Genomic DNA, 12,213 nt, shown 5'->3' with positions numbered 1-12,213 from the left:
CATCGATGCAGGGCATGTGACCTGTGAGGCTGGGACTATGTGTAACAACCAAGGTTATAGTAGCTGCAGTAAATCATTCCAAACAGAACTGCTGTCAGCTTCCTGTCTGTTTTGTTTTCTATTTCTGACCTCAGACAGTCTGTGATTGAGATGGATAAACTAATACAAAGATAACAGAATGATAACTTTGAATGAGTAGCTGGTTGGACTCTTCTTTTAGCACGAGAACAAGATGTCCCAAAGCATACTTTAGTGATAATTCCTTTATCTGAGCCAGAATCAGCATCTTATGATTTTAATATTCAGAGGAGAAGGTGAGACAGGTGGGACACGAGGCTAGTTAGGGGCGTGGGACGAGACAGCGGGAGGCGACTCGGACATGCCAGCGTCGGACTGGTGGAGGTGAGGCATGAGGGTTTACTTAGGCAGGGAGCTGCAGCGGGGTAAGAGTGTGGGGAGTTCATGCCCCCACCAGGCCCCTTTCACACTGCATAAACAAAGAGATTACAGTGAGACCGGCTCCACGCTGCTAACAAGAGGTACCACACACACTCATTTAAACGCACACACACAACAACTCCAGCACATAAATTCACGCACAAACCAGGCCGGGCTCCTGTAAACAAATGCGCACTCACAAACACTACAATAACACAATAAATTCATTCGCACAGCTAACAAGAAGCATCAGAAAACTGTGGCGCCACCTGTCTCCTCTTCAGTGGTTAATGAGCGCCTGGCTCCCAGAATGCTACAACGGGGTGGCAAGCAATTAGCAGGGGAGAGTCATGAAAAAAAAAGATGGTTGTGTGTGTGTTGGGGGGGTTTAGTGTCTTCATACATTTTGTCTCACAAAGTATATAAAGACAGGAAGGGGGGAAGGGGTGTTTCATTAGATTTAGAGAGCTTGGTAAGCATATTTGTTTTTTTTTTTAATGTCTCCTTTAATATAATTTTATCGAAGCTTTTGCAACAGTGAGAACAAAACAAAAATGGAGAAGTGATGCTGTTTCCTTTAAGAAAATGTTAAAAGATTAATGAAAGCTGTTTTTGTTTTTTAGCAAGTTAAACTAAAAAATAATGAAAGGTCAAAATGCCAAGACAATAAAAAGGCTTTAAAAGTGATTAAATTTGATTAGTTTTTGTTTTTGTTTTTTTGAAAATGTATTTATTTAAATTTCTGAAATGTTATGTTGCGTAGGGGTGGATATTGAGAGGCTGTGCTTCTATGTGTGTGAGTTGGGTTCCTACTCTGTCATTTGTGATTATTATTTCTTGAAATGGATGACCCCCTTAAAAAGAGATGTTCCATCTCCAGGGGTCTATCCTCCCACTCTAGTTTAAATGTATAAATAAAAAAAGTCAAAAATAAAGATCAACGATTCACAGTTCAAACTATAATTCTTATAATTCAGTAAATTATCTGTAATGGTTGCCATGTATTTATTTTTTAATTTTATATATGTATGAAAATAAAATTCATAGTTTTTTTAACACCATTATTTTAGTTAGAACAGTAAATCTAGAATAAATAAACCATAAAAATACAAAGAATTTGAGAGAAATAAATTAAAACAATGTAATACTACCAATTTTTTGTCGACTTTTACATTTCTAGTTCACTTTAGAAGTATTCAGATACTCATTACAGACGGGCTGCCATTTTTCTGTCCTCTGTTTCTCTGTCAATCCCTTTGCTTCCATCCTTCAATCATTCGGTCAAACTTCACTTCCAGACTCTCTCTGTTACACACATGCACACACACATTCTTTTGTTCACCACTTGATAACAGACAGTCTTTCATACCGCCCCCTCGACCCCCCCTGACCTTTGAACCCGGAGACCTAAATTTGGACCGTGAACTGGGAGAGTGGTCACGCATTTGCTGACAGACTCCTTCAAAAGCAGCTCCTTCTTTCCAATTTAGAGGCAAAACCACACTGCACTCTCATAGAGATGACAGATTTTAGGCAACCTGTACCGACTATTCTGGTTTCCATAAATACATGTGCAAAAGGATTAAATAAGCACTAGGAAAGAAACACATGTGGTAGTGATGGCCTTGGCATAAAGAAGCACACACTGGGCAGGTGTCGGATCAGAGATGAGTCCAGTATCATCGGTCAAGCTCTAAAAATAGAGAACCTACTATTTAGAGTTCTGACCCTTTATGAAAGTTCAAATCTCCCAAAACGTTCAGAACCCCAACTCTGAGACATTTATTCAACTTTAAATTTACATTCCAAATTGTTGACACTTTTAAGGTTGAAACTGGTTCATTTATTTCATTTGTGTCATTTCATGCAACAAGACCATTTTTAGCAGAAGTCGAATGAAAAACTTAAAATTCTAAAAGGGACCCAACAGTGTAGCTTGTTTTTCTACTCAACACAACATTGGATTGCCACATAAAAAAGTGTTCACATGATGCACTCGTACTCTGTTACCCCAACACATCATTAAGGTGCGCATGATCCGGTTACATGACAACATGAATGCTCATTTCCCCTGTCGACCAACCCCCAAACCATTCATCCATATCAGCTTCTATTCGTGCTTCTGTTCTATTGTTTGTTCTTCTTTCCTCAATCCCAGTTTATCCCGGGATTTCTCTTGGAAAACCTTATGCATGGTGTTCATTCAGCATGAAACAGAAAAGCTCCTCAAAGGGTGAAACACAAGACTGATGCTGTGACCTCTTGGGATGACCTCTGCACTCCAAACTTGCGTCCCTGACACGTAGCAACATGCCTTTGCACACACGTGTGTGTGGATGCATTCTGTGTACGTGAAAACCTTAGACTACTGCTAGCTTTGTCTGAAATGTCTTTTAACCAGTGGAAGATTTCTGTATTTTGGCAGAATAAAAAAAATGGGAGGGATACTGCATGCAAAGAATTGAATATTCTTTGCAAGAGATTGCGGGAGAGGAAGAAAAATACAGCCTAAGGAGGACAAAACTTTCAGCTTGGGTTTTGGGAAAAAGTTCTGGTTGGATACTTGCCAATCAATGAATTTCATTATGACATTAGCTCTGCCTCAACTGGTCCATTCCATTTTTCTATGGACCTACAACCAACAGGGGATCAACAATGGTACGAATTGGTCCAGCCTAATGGGCCCATGTTAGAATTACCGGTCTGGTCTGGACCGCTCAGTGGAAATGAGGCATTGCAGTACCTTGAAATCTTCATTAAGGGGATAAACAGGCTCAACCCTACTTAGCATTCAAGATCACCCATGTCCAAAGTGTGATACAACACAGAGGTAATATAAGTAAATCTAATTAACTGACCAAGATTTTTAGGATTGAGTCCCAGCAACCTCAACTGTTAGTCAAAGATACTGGACATGATGTTGTTGAAGACTCCCCTTCATCTGGGTGATGTTCATAAACTGTGTTATTCTTCAATTGTTTTCATTTTTTAGTTGCTTTAATGCAAGCAATAAAGAAAATAAACTGGACAGTTCTCAGTAAAATTCTGGACAATTGCAAGGATCGTAAACATAAAGAATCTATCTCATCCCAAACTGTTTGCTCTTGAAAGGCTTTCTATGTTATGTCTTTGAGTCCTCACATGTCATCTTCATATTTCATCTTGAACTGACCTCTTGGCCACTGATTATATGGTTGTTACCAAAATGGTGAGCCAACATTTCTGAGCAATTGAACAAAATTCCATTTACAGGGATAATCTCTGGTGGTGGTCACCATTGCAGCCAATCTGAAGAAGCCTGAGTGAAAACAATCTGTTATTCGGTTACTGTTTTATGATGTAGATGCTAAAGGTTTTCCATAAATATTTTTATAGACACATTGTCAGCTCTGGAGACTCCAGCAGTTCCTGACATCATGGCTGATCTTGCATTCTTTTGCATGTTTCTTAGTTCATTTAAGGAAGATCTGAAAAGTAGAATGAATTGGGATTCACTATAGGTCTGTTTGTATACACTCAGCAAGTGCACATACATCAATTACACATTGATTCATTTGTACCTATTCATATTGTTTAGACTGCAAATTTATTGGCATTTGACCACTTGCTTGGTGTCAATCAAATCCATACAGTGACAAAGAAACTTTCTACTGGGACCAAAATGGAAAGAGGAAAATATTTAAAAATATACAGCCAGGTCCAAAATTATTCACACCTCGGGCAAGGTTGGAATATGTCATTGCTGCTTAAATGTAAACAAAGTTTCAGAAACTTGTTAGGGAATTTCAGCTGGTGCAATGCTTTTTTTCAATTTGTTCAAGTTTTCTAAATGTAAAAAGTCTAGAAAACTACAAAGTCCCTCAAAAGATTAAAGTTTGGCTATACGCAAAGCCTAATGTAGTCAAAGAATGAATCAAAACTGAAGTACTAAAATTATTTATAAAAATAAAATAAGAAATTTATGGTCAAGGAGTAAAAGATAAAGTCTATGTCTCGTTTTCTCAAACTCAGATTTTGTGATCAGGACAATGTACTCATTGTACAGTCTGACACAAGACTTTGTATTCATGCATATAATTAAAACAGTGATTAGATTTCATTCATCTTGTAGAAACAAACTATTGATTTAATAATAGTCACATAACTTTGTTACTTATAACAGGTTTCCATTTTGCAATGTTTGCCTATGATTTACAATTTAATTTATTTGATCTCTTTGATCTTTCCCATTTGGGCTGATACTTGTAAAAGTAGCTGTCTGCTTCTGTGTGCATGTGTGTAGGTGAGGCAGCCACCAGTACATTATTGGTTATTCTAGAAGATCGGACTGTGACATTTAATAACAAGCTTCAGTCTCCTCATCTGAAATACCATGTGATCCGGCAGAGTATCAGCGAACGGATGAGGCCCAGTAGTAGTAGTAGTACAGCCGAACTGCACATACACCAAACCATGCAGGCACACACATTTGGCATTGAGTCAGCCTCCAACAATGCCACATTTGTCCAACAACTGATCTCCATATGATAAGAGATAAAAGTGTGCTAGGCAGGACATCCACACACACACATGCACACATGCACACACACGATCATGGCCACAGATGATTATCGTATTTACATAATCATTAGTTGTGGGTGAGACTCTGTCACGATCTGTGTGGTGTTTCCACTGGCATTAGAAGCAATTACTGTGAGAACGATTGGCCTCCCCACATACACACATTAGTGAATTGTACCACCGTGGGTAAAGCATTAGTGTGGAGCAGTTAGGTTGTTTTCTAAGATAGTCACATATGCTTAACTTGATTGGGGACTTTCTAAGAAAAATGAAATGGACAAAACAGCATGGGAAATCTCGCCACATTTGAAACAAACTGACAAAGAGAAAAAACTACAACAAGAAGGACAGATAAATTCTTACACATCTGACTATTAGCCTACTATTTCAAAAAAGTACCCGCACCTATTTTCTACACCACTTTTATAAATAAGATATATTCCAAATTGTTACTTGACTTCTTTCATACATCTAAATATTGGTTCAGTTTGTTAGCCCAAAATTCACGGTTGTATTTCCACATCAAAATAATACAAACGGAACATCATTAGAACATTATGCAACATTGTATGGCCACGTCTTTGCAAAATTCAAACTCTCATCCTTTTTTGCTGTCATTACGTGTGTGGTTTGCTGTGACTTGGTTGTTTTATAGTATACTGCCATGCCTCAATTCAAATTATATTTTCCAAGATTGATTACAGATTGATTTATTTACATTTAAAACATTTTGATTAGTGGTATAGGCTGATTTGATTAACAACTTGGCTGAGACAAATTGATCTTGTTGAATAAATCAATTTGATTTGTCAATTAACTGTTACACCCCTACATCTAAGTAGAATGCAGAGCTATGACAGTATTTACTCCCCTTTGTTTACAACCAATCTTTGGTCTTTGTTCATTCACATGGAAGTGAACTATACCACTGTTTATTTCTTCATTTTAAAGCAAGTTACAGTTTACTTGTTTGCTCTGCACCTGGGTTTAGAGAACTTCAAATCTGATAAACAAGAAACTATCCCAGAAAACATATATATATATTTTTTTTATCAATGTGGTTGAGTTAAAAAAAAAAAACAAAAAAAAAAACTCAACAACAATTAGAGGAGTCCGCGTCTGTCTCCCCATCTGGTCACCGGCAGGAGTCATCTCCAGAGTATCGACTGCACTACATCTCCCAGCAACCCCAGCGCACAGTTCCTGGTGCTGCTTAGCTGTTTCCAATCTGACAATCACCCACCTGATTCTTAAGCAGCACACAGAGCCACACTATGTGCAAAGTATTGTTTGTACCACCTTGTCTGAATTACAGAACATTTCTACCTGGAGCTGATCTTCTGTGTACCTGACCCTGCTCTATCTCTGATTCCCTGCCGCCTGCCCTGACCCTCGCCTAGACTCTGACAACTCTAGTCTCTTCTTTGATGCTTCCATACACGTGATTGACCTCTGCTTGTCTGACCCTGGTTTAGCTTCGTGGACTTTTTGCTGTGCTTAGTTCCTGTCTGAACTAATAAACCTGCTGCATGTGGAACCAGATGTCTGCCAGTTTGTGGCACCAATACTTCCATCCATCCATCCATTTACTAGTCCCACTGAATCTCATTCGGGGTCACAGGGCTTGCTGGAGCCTTTCCCGGCTACTGTTGGGTGGAGTACATCCAGGATATGTCACCATTCTGTCAATGTCAATCTCAAAACTTTGAGAAAAATGTTGCAATTCCTCAAATGATCATTGGAGAGGTTTCAGAAAGGTGTAACTTGTTTTTCCATTAAAATCTCAAAAAGTACTAAAGTAGAACAAAAATAAACTTCTGTAGAGCCTGGATTTAAATATTTCTTCAATGTGTGAGGCTTTAGAGTATTCATGTATCCACACATACAAAACTTCTTCAGCTTCTTACTCTTTTTTAGCACACACACAAACACATAAAAGGCTAACCTGGTGGCCTTCTCACAGTTTAGAGAAATTACTGCCACCTGAAGCAGAACTGTGTCCATTCTGATGAGGCCCCACAAAGCCCCACAGGTGTCCTTTGACATCCCCTCCTCCCCCACAGCTCTCCATGTGGCCATTTATCTGACTGCAGTGGGGGACATCAAAACAAAACACTTCCTTGGGGGAGAGAAAAACCCTCACAGCTAAGCATGCACATGAATTACTCTCCAGTGAAGGCACAGCGGAGAGACAAACAATTTACTGTTACTCTGCTTTTTTTTAGACCAAGTCTGCCATCTTGGATCTTTTTATTGTTCAGGTTGTAACTTTGTTCACATGATCTAGTGTTGGTTTTTTTAAGCAGTCTTCTTATTTTTATTTTTTTATTTTTATTACTGCCTATCGTTATGCCGTTTTGTCTTTGTGTAAACGTCTGTGTGCTTCTGGGCTTTTAACAAGCTGGTCTGTAGCCAGGAACTCCGGCTCAAACCACTTCATCCTGACTAGACTTGTTGTGTGCAAATAAACACAGTGAGTTATGAGAGACAGGTGGAAAACACTCCAAACCACAAAGACCAACTTTGCATTTTTCACAAAGATTTTAGCCGGCAGTCGTTCATGAAGGGAACTGATGAGCCAAGTGAAGCGGGAAAAATGGAGCAAATTTCAGTTAGAAGATCTGGCCAAAGTAAACTACTCTGTGGAGCAAAAGTACAACAAACGTACAATTTGGTTTTATTTTCAAAGCTAAACTACAAATGATACACTGAAGTGAAACTTAGATGTGGGTAGTCAAACACACAGTCAAGCAAAGAGACGACAGCATTCACTCTTAAAAGACTTGTGTCTGTCAAAAACACAGACGCAAGTGAGGCAGTCAGTACAGAGTAAACATGAAGCCCTCTGTGTCGCCCAGGAAGAAATTCTTTTCTTTGATGTGAAGCCACGTGACCTTGCAGCCGTCTGAGGAATTGAAACACAGTCCAAATAAACGTCAACACTGCTAACACCCTCAAGGTCACCGTGGGGGTGGATTCAACTATTCTTTTTTTTAATACTGTGTGTGTATCTGTGTGTATTTTTAAGATATTATTTTTTATATATGATCAGAGACACTTGTCTATTTCTAATAGTATACATTTATGTCTTGATTTAGGAATAAATCAGCTGAGATTTTATAGATCTTTGCTTAATAAATCACTAAATCTTGTCCTGCAAACACAAAATAAAATGTCAGACGAGATTTATTTTAAATCATAAACTAAATCCAAGTGTTAGTATTTTAAATCATTTAGGAAATATTTTCAATTGGCTCAATGTCATTGATGACATATATGATCTATGAACTGTGACTAAAATCTTAATTTTGTCTAAATATAGCACTTCACTATAAGTACATTTTGTGACAAGTCCACATTGTGTGTTTTGACATTTACTTTCATCACTGCAGAAGACAAGTCATTGTGTTTTCTGTTTTGACTCGTCACGGCTCAGGGATTCTTGTAACCACTGAATACAGATCTTCCACTGCTGGTAAACAACAGTATCCCATTGCAGCAGTTTATTTAGGAGGCTGATTTATTCCGAACAGGGATTATGGCAAAGCCAACTCCCCCCTTCCTCCTTTTTTTAGAAACACTGCCACCTTTCTGGTGAAGGCAAGCAAACTGTTGAAGACTGTGTGGATTTTGATTCATCCAGGTCAATTCCATCAAAGCTGAATAGAGAATTCAGAATTGAGAAAGCATCTCGGAGAAAGGATGATACATCTTTTGTAATAAAGATAAACTAAGTCCAGTTGGTGCCTTTCACCGACTACTTCTATTTAAATCTATGAGCAACTGTTGTGTGTATGAGAGGACTGGAGAGAAAATAAGTTTAAAAGGCGACAACAGGCATCAATGCAAACAAATGGAGTATCAAACATTCCCACATTTCAACACAAAATCTGAACTTTAAGAACTCATTTATAGAAATTGGATTTACTCGTCAGAATGAGATCAAGAAGGAGCGAGACTACTCTTAATGTTTTATTTCCCCATGGATAGACTTCAACTGATGAAGAATAAACTGTAAAGTGTGGTGCCCTCTTGGGGACAAAATTCTCGAGGACCAACACAGCAGAAAAACTTGTGGCTCAGAAACCTGAAAATATAGAAACATTTAAAGTGCAGACTGAGATATATGTTTTTGATAAAATGTTTTAGAATTGGTGGTATTCCATCTAAATATAAAAGTTTAAATGCAACATTTGTTTATGTCAATTGGTTTTCAGTGATAGACAAGAATCAAAACACCTACTTATCATCCACTATTGTTCCCTGATATTACACACCAATGATCTGGCACTACATGTACAGTATTGTATACTTTTCTGAATGTCTTTTTGGATGAAAAGGCAAAACCTGTGGTGCAACATAATTTAGCCATTATACGTGTCTTTTTAAAATTATATTTTACAAGTTACAGTCCCATGTTTTGCTGAAAGGACCCACAACTTTGAATTGAAATGGCTGCTTCAAACTTTCCATATACATTTCTGCAGACCTCTTCATCACTATTTCCAAAGGCTGTCCTCAGACTCCCTCTTCTACTTGCTCTAACTAATCTGATTCAAACATGTCTGTTGTTTATTAGCCTTTGCAGAGCTTGTAGTTAGTACAGCAAACAGGTAGCCAAGGGAACCAATACAGAAATGCTAGAATACACAGCAAAAACCGTCCCCTACATTAACTGCACTGAAAGGGAAACATGTGGGCCTTGAAAAAAATGCTTAACATGCCCCATAAGAAGACAGATCAACTGTAACTGCAAATGTCTATTTACATACAAATTAGACATAAAAACATATAATCTTCTGACTCCATAATCAGACATACTAATATGCAAACTGTTCGAACGGATAACAATGTGCTTTGTAAATAGAACCAACTGGACTAAACTTTGTTTTTATTTTGCATAACACATATCCAGCAGCTGCTAATATGAGGTAGAATAGATTTATTGTTATAGACAACGGTTTAATTAAAAGCAATATACTGAATCTTACACATGACTGTTGAGGTTTTAAGAAACAATGACTGCAATGTGATGTTTACATTTCTGTACACACACATTGGTAGAAGTATTATTTAAAAGAAAAAATCAAAAGAAGGAATATTTTATCTTACATGTTGGAATAATCCCAGGGTCTATATGGTGGTTTAGGCGGTATCATCGCCTCCCCTGCTCTGTTAGTGCATGTGAGAGGGCTCCAGCCTCCAAAAACACATTTTATAGCTTCACTTGGAGATGCTAAATTGTACCATAGTAGTGAATGTGTATGATCTTCTGTTTGTGTATGTGATGAACTGTTGACCTGAGTGAGGTTTTTCCCTACCTCCACCCAAAGACAGCTCGAATGCGCAAAAGGAATTCTCGTAAAGCTCAACTTAGATAAAATCAGTATCTATTATGGATAAATGGATGGATACATTCGTTCTATTAAAAAAAAAACATAATGTCAGCACACTAACAGAAATTTAAAGTCTAATAAGAATTGACTTCAAGGAAAAGTAAGAAGTGCATTTGAGAACAACAATAACATTGAGAGCTGTTAAAATATATGAGCTTTTCATAACAGGACAGATTTATGCAAAGATAATTTACCCACTCACCACTGCTCCCCGTACCCTTTAGTTAACTGGCCTCTAGACACACATAGACTCCTGCGTTGGTACGGTTTCATTTACAGTTCAATTTCCCATCCATCCTTTTTGTCGTGTTACTTCTCACATAAACAGTTGGTCAATGCCTTTACTCTCAGGACTTTATAACATTTAGTGTTCATTAAGTATGGACAAAGCTTGGTACAGATGCATTTGAAATCTATAATCCTACAACAGAATTTGAAAGTGTCTATTCTGGTCACATTTGGAGCGTTTTCGTGTTCTTGTTTTCAAGTGAATGTTCAAAGACTGTTGATGATGATATTATGAGTTTTGTGTTAATTATTCTCCTTGTTTAGTGAATTAGGACTGTTTTTACTAATTTTGTTATTTTAGAAACAGGTCTTTCTTGTAAATGAAACTCCACGCCTCACGAGATTTCCCTGTATAAATAAAGGTTTGATAAAAGTGACATCATAGTTTATAAGGAAGTATTCAAGTTAGAACAAGATGAAGAAATACAGAAAAGCGCAATGACTATTTACACAGCAAAACATCTGCTCATCTAACATGCATCAGAAGGAGAAGGTTACAGATGGAAAGGTAAGAGCAACCAGAGAAAAATGTGTTTTTTTTTTGGAGAACCTTTGGGAAATGGACCCTATGTTGGAACAGTAATGTCAAAATAACATGGAAACTTGCTAGAAAACAACTGTTGGCAGACTAATTACAGTGAAAGTCTCCATATTGGAGTTTAACAAGTCTTCTGGTGAAAAACAATTGGATAAAATGCCAATTAAAAAACTGAAACCAAATAGTTTCCATGTTTAAATTGGAAGATCTCACTACATTCTCAGTCATTCTCCTATCCTCTCATTCTGCAGTAAGAAGTCTAATACAGATTAAAAAAACAACCTAGTAACATGACACTGTCTCCAACATAGTTTAGCTTCAGGGAATAGCTGCAGCTACAAACCACAGCCTGCTTTAGATAAAGGCCAGGAGAAGTGGCAATTTGCTCATGGTGTTAAAAACTGGTTTTGCTCTTACCTGTAAATAAGGTGTTAAGAGTTTCACTTTCACAGGTGAGGCTGTCACACTGATGTGCAATACCTGCAAGGATATAAACATCACTAGTAAAGAAACAGAAATTATAGAGGCCTGTTTAGAAGAGTGAGAAGAGACATCAGCTGGAAGTAAGGCTAAAGAAATAATTCTTTAGATTTAAATAAATGTAGCTTTCTGACTTAAACATCCAACACTAACAGTCACACACATAGTGGAGAGGCGGAAATTATGGAAGTCCTACACTTTGCAGTCCTCGTCAGGATAGTTCACTTATTCAAACTTTTTATTTCGCCGACCAGTTTTGAACGTCTGTATCAACATCAGGTACAAAACCTTTTACATGCTACTTTGGTATGGTGGAGGCATGCTATAAGCCAGTTATTGAAAAGACAACATAGAAGGTACGCTGATAAGTGTTTATGACACAAGATTGTTGGGAAAACAGTGTGTGAAGCAATCTATATTACGTTAAAACATTGTTTTAATGAGTCTGCATTCATTTGACCACATTTAATGAGTTGCTGTTGCATCACTGCTCCACAATTGTACGCGATTCTA

The 12,213-nt window shown here is 37.7% G+C and overlaps 1 protein-coding gene across 1 annotated transcript in view; it reads right to left on the bottom strand.

The window, feature by feature from the left end:
* Positions 1–11,708, bottom strand: part of bmpr1ba (bone morphogenetic protein receptor, type IBa) — a 45,702-nt gene extending 33,994 nt beyond the window's left edge. The window contains exon 1 of the mRNA XM_024276177.2: positions 11,638–11,708. The gene's annotated coding sequence lies outside the window, so the exon portion shown is untranslated. The remainder of the gene's footprint in view (positions 1–11,637) is intronic.
* Between the last annotated feature and the right edge of the window lie 505 nt (positions 11,709–12,213).

This window comes from Oryzias melastigma, linkage group LG9, assembly GCF_002922805.2.
Source record: "Oryzias melastigma strain HK-1 linkage group LG9, ASM292280v2, whole genome shotgun sequence".
NCBI lineage: Eukaryota > Metazoa > Chordata > Actinopteri > Beloniformes > Adrianichthyidae > Oryzias > Oryzias melastigma.
The sequence above is the reverse complement of the archived record's forward strand: the minus strand, read 5'-3'. Positions and strand labels throughout refer to the sequence as shown.